This window comes from Helianthus annuus, chromosome 6, assembly GCF_002127325.2.
Source record: "Helianthus annuus cultivar XRQ/B chromosome 6, HanXRQr2.0-SUNRISE, whole genome shotgun sequence".
Taxonomy (NCBI): Eukaryota; Viridiplantae; Streptophyta; class Magnoliopsida; order Asterales; family Asteraceae; genus Helianthus; species Helianthus annuus.
In genome coordinates, this window is record NC_035438.2 from 3,878,029 (window position 1) to 3,894,172 (window position 16,144).

Sequence of the window (16,144 nt, forward strand, 5' to 3'; positions counted from 1 at the left end):
ACAACAGTATATTTAATGTATGTGTACTTCATATTGTGTTCAAACTTATTTTCAACATTCATTGACAATAAAATTCAATCCTCAATAATTGCAACAATATCACTCTACCTAATGTTTTGTCACGTTTAAGACATGTATGTCTAAACTGTTTCAATTATTATGGTGGTGTGTACAATATGACAATGAAGTTTGTTCCAAATATAAGTAGCAAAACAAATTTATATCTAAAATCTTTATATTGAAAACAAAACAGACTACACAAAAATCGCCATTTCATGTGTTTTACACGACCAATTGTGCCCGGTTTTTTATTGTTACACGAACGTCTGCCTCCCCAAACCTGTTTTCTTTTGATCGTGGCTTCGCGCCGCCTATCTTTTTATTCACTTTCACTTCAACCCCTAGGTGTTTCTTTTATACAAATTTGACATCATTTCAACATTATATATGATTATATTTGGTCATGAAGCATATTAAGCATTCTTGAGTTAAGTTTTATTAATATTTTGGTCATTAAGCATTTTTGAGTCAAGTTTTATTAATTAAGTGATCATTTTTAAACTATGATTACTTTTCAGGGGATACTTGTTAGCCATTAAAAATCGTAGATGAAATTATGCTTCTTTCATTTAATTGGATTAAAAATAGATCGAAGTGATTTACATTGTCTTAGTTATTCCGATAATTTTTTTTTTCAACTTACTTTGTTTTGGCCATAGTGCTGTAGTTCTCGGACTTCTTTTTGTAACTTGTAATTTTTGTTTAATTTTTGCTAGTCTTATTTAATATATTTCTTCAGTTTAAAGAAAAAACACGTATAAATAGTATATCACTAAAAAAAATCCTAAATTTAAAATAATCTTTCTAGTCTTTCTAGTTAATAATAAAGATTAAAAACTGGTGACATATTAGTTTAATCCTATATAATTTAAGTGGTAAAAAGGTGATTGAGCCAATTAAAAGCAACCTTAATTCCAATACAATTAATAAGATACACATGCTTAAATTATCCAATATAATATTATCAACCAAAGATTTGTAGAAGATTACTTCCCCAAAACCCAACTCCAAACCAGAAAAAGTTGTCTGCCATGAGTCCTGGATTCGTGTTTAAAACATGTCACAACGAAATAGTTATTTTAAATTATCATGTGACATCAATAAGATATAATAAATTTTAAATTATCATGTGACATCAATATCAATAGATATAATAAAATATTTAGTACACACGGTGTTTGAAAGGTAATACACATGTAACTAAAATTATTAATAGAGTCTTTTATTTGATATATCTTGATAATTAAAATTAGAAAGAATTGTACTATTGAGGGACGAAAAACCACAAACACCGTATTTCGTAGGTCTATTTATTGGAACGTCATTGCGGGCGTTTCAACTGGTTATAAATATTTTAAAAATAAGGGTTATTGGATCTTATCACTCTCAACTATTGGCTATTGGCCGCTGCCACCCCCAACTATTACTTTGACGTCCGTCACCCCTAACTTAACACTTTGTATGTTCCGTCACCACGACGTTAACTGATCACTAACTTTTGATCCTGTTACTATACTTTAGGGGTGTTTTAGGGATCTTAGGAAGGTTTTAAGGATCTTAGGATACCCCCAAAAGTATAGTAACATGATCAAAAGTTAGTGATCAGTTAACGACATAGTGACAGAACATACTAAGTGTTAAGTTGGGGGTGACGGACGTCAAAGTGATAGTTGGAGGTGGCAGCGGCCAATAACCAATAGTTTTGGGTGACAAAATCCAATAACCCTAAAAATAATTATATGGGATCTAAGATGAATCACGATTGTTCGTTCATATTTGCCCTTTCATGGTCAAAGTGATCGGATGAACTAGAAACAATTTTCTTCATAACTTATTTTGTTTATAATTATGTAATAAACACTTCGCGTATGCATTTTTCATTTTTACGTTATTACTTTTACCGTTAATAAAAATGTAATAAGAAGTTCAGTAACAAACTATGATTTCATGTTTAAGACACGATAAGATATGTTTAAAAAAATACATTATGTGATTTTATACCTTTTAAAAATAATTAAAATTAGGAGGCTATAGATATAAGGTATAAAGCAGTTAAACGAGTCGTATTCATGTTTGATACTTGTATTAATCATGTCATATCTGACCAGTTAAATAAGACCAGTTTTGCCCGTCCTAAATTCATATCTGTATTGGCAAACCCATTTTACTATATTTATTTATTTATTTATTTATTTGGGATGTGTATAATAATTCAATTTTAAGTTTTCGATCCATCAAGATAATTTTGAACGGTATATTGGATCCGTTTTATCATTTTTCTATAACTAATTCTAAAGATCTATTTACAGATCTATTTACAACTTTTTGGACTTAAAATCATTTTGATAAATTAAGATTACATGCAACACTAAACTTATCTCGCTACCATAATGTATTATTATATTTCAGTATATGCAAATAATAAATTTTAAAGTTTATCAAGTTGAAAAAAAGGAATTGTCATGTGAGAGAACTTAGAACAAAAGTTTATGACCTGGAGGCTAGATGGGTATTGGTCCATTGGATAATCTAAAGTGTTTGGGCTTTGAAGAGTAGCTGGACTGCTTGGCCCTTGTTAAAATCTATTTATTTTTTTGAGGAAACTTTTGTTTTGCTCCATGTGGTTTGGTCATTTTAACGGTTTTGCTCCAATAGTTTAAAAATAGTCATTTTCCTCCCTGATTTTTCTAACTTATCTTCATTTTGCTCCCAGCCTCTAACTCCATCAGGGAGGAAACTGGCGATAAACTCAAAAGATTAGGGAGCAAACTGGCGACAAACTCGAAAGATCAGGGAGGAAAATGACTATTTTTAAACTATTGGAGCAAAACCGTTAAAATGACCAAACCACAGGAAGTTTAAATAATTTTTTTAAATAATGATTTTTATTGGTAGAATTTAACAACTTTTAAAGTGATTTTTTAAAGGATGGTCATAACAAAAAAATAAATTAGGATACCTGTCCAACCCATCCGATCCAATTGAGTAGACTGCCGTTATCATGTTTGTTTGATTTCCATAGCCTTATTGGGCTCTAAAAGCCCAATGGTTGTGTGATCACTAAACAAACCTAAGTAAATTCTTGTAATTAATAACAGTGTACATCATATAAAATTGGGCTCCAAAAGCCCAAGGATTGTATGATCATTAAACAAACCTAAGTAAATTCTTGTATTTATAAGAATCATATAAAATAACACGCACAATTTAAATCGTGTTTAAGTATTATTTTTGTTTTCATTTAAGTTAACCAATATTTATGTATACATTATGCAATATACATTATACGTTATACAAAAGTAGCTTTTTTACCGTTAAGTTTTATTATATAATTGTCAATAAGTGTGCAACAAGGCCAACCACTAAGTTTTAATGGTGATACTAATCGGTACATAGTTGTGATTGCTGAGTTGTCAGGACGTTGATGTTTATACTGAGTCGATCAGGTTGATGTTTCGAGGGATCTTGGTATCTTTGAAGGTATTGTTTACCTTAAGACTTGTGGAACAAAATTAATATATATAGAAATGTGTTGATGTGAGGTTTGTAACTGATCATCTTATTTTTCAACTTCAAGTGATTAACAAATAACCAGTTACAAAAAGGCATGTAGCCTAATGGTACCAAAGTGCTATAATGGTAATGGTAGTTGCGAGGGCGAAATAGCAATTTTAACAAGGATCAAGCTCAAAAACGTAAAAAAAAATAAACAAAACAAAGACTACAATGTCGTGAGTAAGGGGTGTTCATTATTCGAATCGTACTTTTAAAAAACCCAAATTTCAACTCGAACCAAAATTCCTAGTTCTAACTTCTAAGACTTCAAGGTGTGAAAGATGGTGATGTAATGGATCATGAGTATAGGCGTGGTGGGCCTGTCAGGCCCTATGACAGGGGTAGGCCCATTAAACATAACCAGTTTGATGAGGAAGACTGTTTACTGTTATGAATTTCATGATAAGGAAGCTTTGGAAGTCCATATGTGAGGGAACCCTAAATCTTATGATAATGGAACATCATATACTTGGTTTCATGACCACCCAAGAAGGCCTAGAGGTAACTAGTGACCAATCACACGAAGTTATAAATTTGAGGACCAGCAATAACCAACAAAAACCGACAATTGATTTTTAGAAATGAAAATGGACTACATGACAATATGATTTTTAGAAATGAAAATGGACTACATGATGGCCCATGAAAGGGAAGTGACAAAATAATAGCAACTTAGGACACATTGTGGCCCAAATATTTGAGAGGGGGAAGTTTGTCTATTTGTGAATTTCCATGGGTTAAATATCAAATGGTTGTAGGTTTTAGTTGATACATTTTCTCAAAAGAGTTAAATGCCATTTTAGTCCCTGTGGTTTGGGCCATTTTGCCAGTTTAGTCCAAATGTTTCATTTTTAACCTGTGGATCCAAAAAGGTTTCACAGTTGCCATTTTATTCCACTGGGTTAACTCAACCCATTTTTTATGTTAACGAGAAGACCAATTCGGTTATTTTATATGGTTGAATTGCCCTTTTAGTTAACAGAATTACATACAAAATTACCGAATTGGCCTTCTTGTTAACAAAAAAAATAGATGAAGTTAATCCAGTGGACTAAAATGGCAACTGTGTGAAACCTTTTTGGACCCACAAGTTAAAAATAAAACCTTTGGACTAAACTGGCAAAATGGCCCAAACCACAGGGACTAAAATGGCATTTAACTCTTCTCAAAACAAAGTTGTCACACGCTTATTTTTTTCAATGATGATAGTCTAGTGGCCTGTTAGTAATCCAAATTTGTTGTTCAAAACCAAAAACATGCTTCATTTTGTTAGGGGCGAAAATGTCAAATTTATACCGTAAAACGAACACAATGTTAAGTATTTATGATTAATGTAGTTTGACGAACACACGAATGTCTTTCTTTCATCATCTTTCCAAGTCATCTCAATAATTGACAATTCATAAAACATTGGGATTTAGGAGTATGATCTTATATATAAGTTTCCTGTTTTGACTATTACTTATCCGACTTTACCATATAATAAAACGTTTAATAAATATATTTTTAGATAGTTAATTATTATTTTGACTCCTTTAAACTACGTTTAATCCGTTCTAACTGTTACTCATCTAGCTTGACCCCTTCGTTTTGACAAACATAGTATTTATCCACGTAGATCTTGTTAATCGGTTACTAGTGAAGTACGTAAACGGTTACTTGAACATTAAACTTCAAGCCTATTTAAGTGAGACAAGATCTTTCCTTCCTCAAATAGTAAATTTTGCATAATGAGACGTCTAATAAATATATTTTTAGATAGTTAATTATTATTTTGACCTTTTTAAACTACACTTAATCCGTTACCAACACTGTACTTCAGGGGATTGAACAATTGAGTTATCAATGATTTCAAGTAACTAAAGAACCGTGTCAACAATTGGTTAGCAACCTGGTATACAAGATAAAAAGAGTTTATGACTAAAAGTGTTATTTGAGTTACAACAAATAAAACACATAACCAAAATATTAGTTTTTGTCACGAAAAGGCTTTGGTGCTTTGTATGGGGAAAAGGTCCCAATTGTTTTCCTGGTGTCCAATTGTTTTCCTGGTGTCCAATTGATCGAATATGATGGTTTGTGTGTAACCGTCATTTAACCATCGTCACCTTTCGACTTAAACATTTAACCGACCATAAAACAAACCAATACAAAGCTAATTGCGTACAAGTCCTGGAGACAACCCAATACCTTACATTGCAACTCTTCATTCCCTATCGTCGTGACCGAACTGAACTTAACTACCCTGTTTGACGCAGAGCGAAAGCGAAAAGCAAAGAATATAATTCTCAAAGGGTATGGGTAAATTTTTGAATGATATATACAATGTGTGCACTTTTGTAGGAAGTTTTCTATTTGAGAGGTTTGCCAAAATATTTGAAATTACAAGATTCAAAATTATTAAAATTCATACCATAGATAAAAACGTAACTTATGCTAATAAAATATTTACACGGTTTAAATTATAAAAGAAAAAAATGCAAAAGATTACAAAACTTTTGAGAAGATCTTGATTGACGAAATCGAGGCCTTGGATCAAGGGATTTGAGTCTAACAGCTGGACCAAACCACTTGATCCAGCTTGTTAAGACCTTTCTACCACTTGATTGTCGTCCCAGTAACTCTAGTAGTAGATCAAAGTATTCCCGTTTAAAGTTTGGGCTCCGTGTGCTCTATTTTTTAAATACAAGAGCAGTTATAAATAATTTAAACATATTATAAAGCTAAAAAAAAGAAGATAAAAAGTGTTGGTGGTGTTTAACATTACTCTTTACTACATGCTTAAAAGTTTAAATACATTGATTGTCACACTTTTATGTCCCTGTTGATTGTCGTGTTGCATTGTACCCTTCTAACAAAAAGAAGGGATGCATTTTTGTTTATATACAGTTAATATTATTTTAATATATTTTTCTGAAAAGCATAATAAAAATTATATTACTTTTCTGCTCACATATTACCGATCGATAAACAACGAAATAAGTTTGTATATTATGGTTTGATTTTGTGGACTTTTAGGTGAACCCGTTAGTAACGTTCTTTAATCGTTATAAACCACAAATTGAAATCAACTAAACAAACAGTCTGAGAGCTTGATCAAAAGTTTCGTGGGGACGGTGAAGATGCATATCCGAAGCCGGACACTATCCTCAGGACGAATCGCGCTCCACTGGGACGAGCATCTATGACGTGTCCGTTCCACATCACGCACCTCCAAAGACGAACCTCCATTCGAGTGCGTCGGGCCGGATGACGTCATCTCAGTTGACTACTATAAATACCCTGCCAAGTACAAAACCAAGTACAGTTTTCTGAGCTTCTGTCCTTACTTTCTCTCTCTATTTTCTCTCTCTAAACAAATACTTATCCTCACGCCGGAGGGTGGTCGCAGAGAGACCCTCCCATCTCTGCGGCGAGCCTAACGGTTTTCTGTTTTGCAGGAACCTTTCTCAACCTTTGACAAGATCCAAACTCTCGTTTACAGGCTCCGGCCTAACCACGGCTTTTGGTTCTTCAATTGGCGCCATCCGTGGGAAGGACCCTACCAGATCAAAACGGCTGGAAAGGATGGCGCGTATACTTTAAGCAAAATGGATGGAACCTCCGTTCCGCGTACTTGGAACGGAGTACACCTGAAAAAATGTTATCTTTAGAAGTTTGCTTCGAAACAAATAATTGTAAAACGGAAGCTACGAGCTCCGTCACCTTTTTAAATTTCCTTGTAAAGCGGGTGTTTTTGCCCGCACAAGTTATATTAAAAGAACCGCAGAGGGTTATACCTGCGGATTGTTTAACATGTTTTTACTTCGTACTTATCGGAAAAATTCAAACTCCGAGCCCAATAAATAGAATGTTATGAATTTTTCTATCAACAAAAGTTGCAACTTATAAAAAAATCACCGGCCGAACTCAGGGGTCCAACCCTAAAGGGAAAGGACGAACTGGCATCGTTCGTATTTCCTCAAAATTATCCTTAACAAAACACAAAACGGATCCGCATCTAACAAAGAACGTTCTAAAAAATTCAAAATGTACACATCAAAACATGGACGCATGTGCAAAAATAGTTACATCAAAATAATCCGGATATAAACAACCGGAATAAATATCGATACCATTCATGAAAGGATAATTGTCAAAAGTAAAAACATCATTACAAATTATAACAAGGCACCTGTCAAGGTACCGATTGTATTCACTATTCAAAGTAAGGATATTATCCGGACTAACTAAAAACTTTCAAGGTGCATACCCCGAGGAGCCGGGCATGTCCACCTTACTCATCCGTAGAATCGGCATTGGCAAAGCGGAGAACTTTCTTGATCTCACTAAGAGGCGCATCACCAAGCTTCGGAAGGTCCTCAATCACCGGAAACTTGAGAGTATCAAAGCAAGCAACCGCTGTCTTAAGCTCCTCCGTGGCGTTGCGATTCAGTAACGGAACCTCCTTGAAAGGGGTCTTCTTCTGCAAGGCATGAACGTAACCAGCATGCAGACCTGAGTTGATGCCCACCGCACTCATTGCATTGTTGACTCCAGCCACGGCAGCGGTCATCTCTTTACCCTTGTGGATACTCTTTGCCAAAAGCTGAGCTCCCTCCGAAAGCATCCAAATTTTTGTCTCGTAAAGACTGTCCACTTCTATTCTCAGAGAAGCATTCTCCGCCTTCATCTCCTCAATTCGGTCTTTTAAATCAGCTTCCCCTGATTTAAGCGCATCACGCTCTGGGGAAAATGTTAGAAAAACAGGAAAAAATAAGAGATAAGTAAAGCAAAAAGATAGACGTACCGGCCATCATGCTTTCATAAGCAAGACGAGCCTTGTTGAGAGATTCCTCCATCTTAGCCAAAACCATCTTATGCTCCTCATCCTTCTGTTTCATCGATTCAGAAAACACTTTGAACTCCGAAGAGATCTTATCTCTGTCCTCGGCTGCGGCAGCGGCAGCCGCTTGGGACGACTGATTCTGAGCAGTCAAAGAATTGACCTTCTCTTGCTGGGTTCGAAGATCCTGGGTCAACTGAGCTATCTTCTTTTCCACCTCCGGACTCCTCTGGACTTTGCGCTTCAACGAACGAATCTCTTTCTCTAGATTCTCCCGCACAGATTCCGCCTCAACCCACCTACGGTAAAGCTCCGTCACGAAAATGTTCGATTGAGCCTGGTTAGTCAAAACCGCAGCTCCCAGATCCGGATTCTTCATCTTTCGGCTTCTGACATGATCTATCGGAGTGTTTATATTAAAAAGCATGGTCCTAGCAGTTAAAGTATCCATCACTGTATCTTTGTTCCGGATATCCCAGTCAGGAATAAATTTTTCCTCAGCAGTCACTGGGTCAATCTCCATATCATCCGAAAACAAATCTGCATATCGAAAAAAGGACATCAACTCAGGTCCGAACCAAGATGAGGGAAGCGAAGACACTTGATCTTCCTCATCATCCAAAAAACAGTCCGGACCCAAAGATGATCCCAAGTGCGTACCTGAAAAAGTCACCACCTTTGGTTCACTATGGGCTTTGCCCTTATCTGTACCCACCGGATTCTCCACCTCCATGCTCTCCACTTCACTGTCGGGAACAAAACCACCTGAATAAATAGGAGCTGGTTTGTTGTGAGCTAATGCTGCCTCCTCCCTCGAAAACTTACCTCCGGTTAGGTGTTCATCTAGCTCGTCCATTATATTACCTTCGGAATGAGAACCCCCCTTTGTTTTCTTCAACTTCGGCATTGGGAGAGGATCACTGGAGCGTATCTGCACCGTTTCATTTTTCCTCTTGCGGGAACGAATCGTTAAATCCGCACCCTGCTCAACACCTTTGCTTTTTAAAGACGAAGGCCGAGAGAGAAGGGCCTCATCCAAGCCACGAATCTCCGGATCGTCATCCACGTCGTCAAGAATAGATTTCCGGCCAGTTTGGGATCCGGATGAACCGCCAGCCTGCTTTGAAGATATCGGAACAAGGGAAACATTTTCAATAGCAGCTTGTTCGGATGGACTCTTAGGAACAGAGGAAGTCGCCTCAGCAGCAGATGACGTGGCTACGTTCGGATCAGTCTGGCCACGGATTGGATGAGCCGAGGGCGCCACCTGTTTCATTAACGGAACATCCTCCAATCAAAAGCATCCATGCTCGGAACTTTTAGAGCATCAAGAAGCGACTTTGCGGCACCTACATTTCCAAAACAAAAAGAGAGTTAGCAAAACAATTAAGCAAGGGTGCCGAAGGGGATATAAAGAGCCGAAACTTACGATCACTCTTTCGGCGAATAATCGGCCAATCCTTATCCCCTCGGGCCCATGAAAAACTAATTCGACCTAACCAAAGGAAATGCTCGGGAAGAGGACGAATAGGGGACTGATGCTCAACCAGGGCACGGCCTAGACTCTCGTTAAATTCAAAACCTTCGTCAAGATCAAAGGACATCGACTGGTCTTTAAAACGCCACCTCATGTCCTCCGGAAGGCAACGGTCGTCTAACCAGAAGAAATTATCTTTCCAGTTTTTCAAGCTAGACCGCTCGTTAGAGGACGGAGAAGGAACATTCTCCCGGTGTGCGAATGTGTACCAGTCTCCGGCCGTAATAAATTTGTAAAAATATCGGAAAACGTTTAAATCGGGTTTCTGATCAAGGGCTCGGCAAGAAAGTTCAAAATGATTTACACGGCTAAGACCAAATGGGTTAACCTGACTGATATGAACCCTAAAAAATTGCAAAACCTTAATCAAGAAGCGAGAGAAAGGAACCCTATAGTTAGCAAAATTACAGACACGAGTGTAAAAGGGAAACTTCCCTTGACGGAACGGATATATGGCCTCCGTTCTGGAAGGAAGGACCGGATGAAGGTCTAAGGGAATCCTATACTCTCTAATAAACTTGTCAAACTGATGAGGGGTAAGAACACTCACGCTATCCGCAAGGTTATCCTTACCAGGAGCCATGTTGTAAAAGATAAACAAGAAGGTACGCACCTTTCTTAGAAGAAGAAGAAGAAGGTAAAGAGGATCACAAGTAGAGAGAATCAGGAAAATAAGAAGTAAAAAGTGAAAAGGGGCAAGTTTATATAAAGGCTTGAGTCGGTTAAGGGGGTGTCAAATCAGACCGTCGCATCAAGCATGCTCCCACGAATTCCAACACCAGGATTCGTAAAGATCACGTGTAGGTGACTGACGGACAAATCACAAAAGTCACCCACACCACGTCACCACCACTCAAAACACACCACGACATTTATTCAAAACCATTCCAGCAACGACACGTCATCCGCATAAGACAAAAACTTGAAACTTCAGTTTGCAAAGTCTTCACCAAGACTTAACAAACTAGGGGACTTGAAGATGCATATCCGAAGCCGGACATTATCCTCAGGACGAATCGCGCTCCACCGGGACGAGCATCTATGACGTGTCCGTTCCACATCACGCACCTCCAAAGACGAACCTCCATTCGAGTGCGTCGGGCCGGATGACGTCATCTCAGTTGACTACTATAAATACCCTGCCAAGTACAAAACCAAGTACAGTTTTCTGAGCTTCCGTCCTTACTTTCTCTCTCTATTTTCTCTCTCTAAACAAATACTTATCCTCACGCCGGAGGGTGGTCGCAGAGAGGCCCTCCCATCTCTGCGGCGAGCCTAACGGTTTTCTGTTTTGCAGGAACCTTTCTCAACCTTTGACAAGATCTAAACTCTCGTTTACAGGCTCCGGCCTAACCACGGCTTTTGGTTCTTCAGACGGAAAGTCAGGAGACCCAAATTTTTTTCTTATCGCAATGTTTCGGATTATATGTTCAGGTCGGCTATTTGATTCGGGTCGGGTCAAACAATAATAACTCCAAATAGAGCTAAATAATCTTCATTCATTCAAAGGACCCGTTCTTACATATAAAAAAATTAAATTTGAACACTCAAGTTTCATTTATATTAAAACTAGTTTAAAACTTTATTTTAACTCACAACAAATTTAAAAACGGTTATAAAAAAATTACTAATAGCCCAATTCTTCACGTTTTTTAACCCAATACGGAAATATGTATAAATGTTTTGGACAATAAACTTGGTGGGGTAGGGAATTTATAGGCAAAATAATTCGCGGGGGCATAATTTTAAAAATTTCAGACGAAAAATCAGAAAGTTACACTACTAACCGAAACATTAGCGGAAGCGGGTGCGCCCCCTTACACCTTAAAAGCTCTTTCTCCAACGGTGTAAAACTAAAATAGGATATACAGGGCTAAGATTCGAGTTACAGGAACAAGGGCCAAACCAACCACCCAAGAATGGAATCGTCGAGCGAAAACACTTGACAACCTCCTGGAAGCAGCTTTTCTTGCCACCAGACCTTTCTCCATCAATTAGGAATCTGATGCCGTCAGTAAACACATTCCTTAAATTGTAGCCATTTTTTGAGTGTTTATTTTTTGGTGTCTAATCCGCATATATATATATATATTACCATTGCTCTTGATTTTCTTGACTGTGTATCTCTTAAATGTCAACATATACACGTGTGATTTAGTTTATGAAGATTTTTCAATGCCGAGAACCTCGATCAGAGAGTAAAAAAGGCGTAAGGTTCACAATGGTGTAAAACTAAAATGGGATATACCGGGCTAGGATTTGAGTTACAGGAACAAGAGCCAAACCAACCACCCAAGGATGGAATCGTCGAACGAAAACACTTGACAACCTCCTGGAAGCAGCTCTTCTTGCCACCAGACCTTTCTCCATCAATTAGGAATCTGATGTCGTCAATAAACACATTCCTTAAATTGTAACCATTTTTTGTGTGTTTATTTTTTGGTGTCTAATCCACATATATATATCACCATTGCTCTTGATTTTCTTGACTGTATATATCTTAAATGTCAACATATACACGTGTGATTTTAGTTTACGAAAATTTTTCAATGCCGAGAACCTCGATCAAAGAGTAAAAAAGGCGTAAGGTTCACAATGGTGTAAAAATAAATGGGATATAGCGGGCTAGGATTCGAGTTACAGGAACAGGGGCCAACCAACCAGGCAAGAATGGAATCGTCGAGCGAAAACACTTGACAACCTCCTGGAAGTAGCTTTTCTTGCCACCAGACCTTTCTCCATCAATTAGAAATCTGATGCCGTCACTACACACATTCCTTAAATTGTAGCCATTTTTTGAGTGTTTATTTTTTGGTCTCTAATCCGCATATATATATCACCAGTGCTCTTGATTTTCTTGACTCTATATCTCTTACATGTCAACATATACACGTGTGATTTAATTTACGGAGATTTTTCAATGCCGAGAACCTCGATCAGAGAGTAAAAAAGGCGTAAGGTTCACAATGGTGTAAAACTAAAATGGGATTTACTAATTCGAGTTACAGGAACAAGGGCTAAACCAACCACCCAAGAATGGAATCGTCGAGCGAAAACACTTGACAACCTCCTGGAAACAGCTTTTCTTGCCACAAGACCTTTCTCCATCAATTAGGAATCTGATGCCGTCATTACACACATTCCTTAAATTGTAGCCATTTTTTAAGTGTTTTATTTTTGGTGTCTAATCCGCATATATATCACCATTGCTCTTGATTTCCTTGACTGTATATATCTTAAATGTCAACATATACACGTGTGATTTAGTTTACGAAGATTTTTCAATGCCGAGAACCTCGATCAGAGAGTAAAAAAGGCGTAAGGTTCCCAATGGTGTAAAACTAAAATGGGATATACCGGGTTAGGATTCGAGTTACAGGAACAAGGGCCAAACCAACTATCCAAGAATGGAATCGTCGTACGAAAACACTTGACAACCTCCTGGAAGCAGCTTTTCTTGCCACCAGACCTTTCTCCATCAATTAGGAATCTGATGCCGTCACTAAACACATTCCTTAAATTGTAGCCATTTTTTTAGTGTTTATTTTTTTGTGTCTAATCCGCATATACATCATCATTGCTCTTGATTTTCTTGACTGTATATCTCTTAAATTCAACATATACACGTGTGATTTAGTTTACGAAGATTTTTCAATGCCGAGAACCTCGATCAGAGAGTAAAAAAGGCGTAAGGTTCACAATGGTGTAAAACTAAAATGGGATATACCGGGCTAAGATTCGAGTTACAGGAACAAGGGCCAAACCAACCACCCAAGAATGGAATCGTCGAGGAAAAACACTTGACAACCTCCTGGAAGCAGCTTTTCTTGCCACCAGACCTTTCTCCATCAATTAGGAATCTGATGCCGTCACTAAACACATTCCTTAAATTGTAGCCATTTTTTGAGTGTTTATTTTTTGGTGTCTAATCCGCATATATATCACCATTGCTCTTGATTTTTTTGACTGTATATCTCTTAAATGTCAACATATACACGTGTGATTTAGGTCTCTTTTGACTCTTCAGTCAAAAAATGAAACTTTTTGTATTTAGGTTCTCGAAGTTTCATTTTTGTTGTCATTTTCATCCAATTGACAAACTGGCTTATAATTTTCTGTTAACTTCTCCCCCTTTTGTCGGTTTCATCATTTAAATGAAGGGTATAATCGTCAATTATGCTATAATATATTTTAATTAAATGAGGAAAACAAAAAAGAGAAGTTAACAAAAAATTCTAACCTAGTTGTCAGTTGGATGGAAATGACAACAAAAATGAAAGCTTACGAACCCAGATACAAAAAGTTTTCTTTTCGAATTAAATTGGCAAAAATATCTAAACTCATAGACCATTTTTGCATTTTACTCTTAACAATTATATACGATGATATGACTCAAAACTAGAGTCATATTAGTTAAAAGTTTTACAATATGCTTGAGAACACATTCGTATTTCCATTCATCTTATGGTATAACATTCGTCATTTGATAAACATTTCATCAGGGGTGTAAACGAGCCGAGCCGAGCCCGATCCCGACTAGACTCACGCTCGGCTCGTTATGTATTTATGAAGCTCGAGCTCGAGCTCGGCTCGGTTCGAGCCTACTTCTCTGAGCTCGAGCTAGGCTCGCGAGTAAAACCCAAAGCTCGAGCTCGGCTCGAGCTATTCCGATAACAACCTCAAATGAGCTAAAAGCTCGTCTCGAGCTCGTTTCAACAGCGATTAAGCGAGCCAAAGCTCGGCTCGAGCTCGGCTCACCAATGTTATCATCATCATTATGATATTATATATATAAAAAACTAATATTTTGTTTATGCTCGTTTGGGCTCGCGAGTCCAAACGAGTTTTGTATTTCAGGCTCGAGCTCGGGCTCGATAACTAAACGAGCTCTATTTCAGACTCGAGCTCGAGCTCGGGCTCGTTAAGGCTCGACTCGTTCGAGCTTTTAACCGAGCCGATCACGAGTAGCTCTCGAGCCTCTGGGCTTGTTTACACACCTACATTTCATGAAATTAGTTCTACTAAAAATAAAATACAAAAGGGCACAAAACGCATGGTGACAAAACTACAAAAAATATATCTTTCTAATTTGTTATATTGTAATGTCCCCATGTTTACTAATATATTATAGAACATAATTAAAAAAATAAAGTGATTTAGACCCCAAAGATGACCAAATGATGCTAGCATTTCAAACAAGATGCCATACCACCCATTTCGGGGCAAAACAAAAAAATATTGTCTATAATAAGTGATGGATGGTTCCTATTATTAACAAATGGGAGTGTACCATCAAGTGTCATCACATGAAAATCCTAGTATCTAATCGAGTGAATCTCTTTTCTTTTCAAAAATTTCCAATCATTCATTTCAAATTTCAACAAAAATGTATTTTTAATCTTTCAAAATATGATTATTATATTTCTCTATATTAATGATTCAATAAAAAATATACTTATTGTTAAAATAAAGGAATAGAGGTTGTTTGTTTTTGTTTTGCTTGGTATTCTAATTTTTAATTAGTTTACGTAAATTATATGTTTTTATCAAGAGAGCCAAGAACATACGTTAAGAATAAGAAACCCAACTTACATATATGATACCGAGATTATTTATAAAAATATAGGAAAGCTCTTTTCTTGTCTTTTTGTCATTAAGTTCTTTCGGATATCCAATTAATGTTGAAGGATTAAAAATATTGTCATTGTCAAAATACGCAAGCATTATTCCTTTATTTTAACATCAAACTTCGTTAATAATTTATTACATTATAAAATTACATAAAAATGTGGCTAACAAAGAAAATAATCAACCACCATTACGGCTGTTCACGAGTCGAACCGAACCGATCAAATCTTTGCTCGTGCTCGGTTCGTTTACAAACTGATCCGAACCGAACCGAGCGTTTTTTCAACCGAGCCAAAGTCGAGCAAGCGTCTTTTGATCCGAGCATTTTTCGAACGAGCGTCGAGCGAGTATCGAGCGTCATAGAACAAACAAGGAAAGTGATGATGGGAGTGCTAGTTATTAGAATAAAGGGCAGTTTTCATCCTTGATGTTTCGTCCAATAGAACACAAGTAAAAATTTAACAAATGACAAGGAATACGAAAAAACTCAATAAGTTTTATCAAGATTAACTAAGCGGGAAGATAAATCATCGACCGAT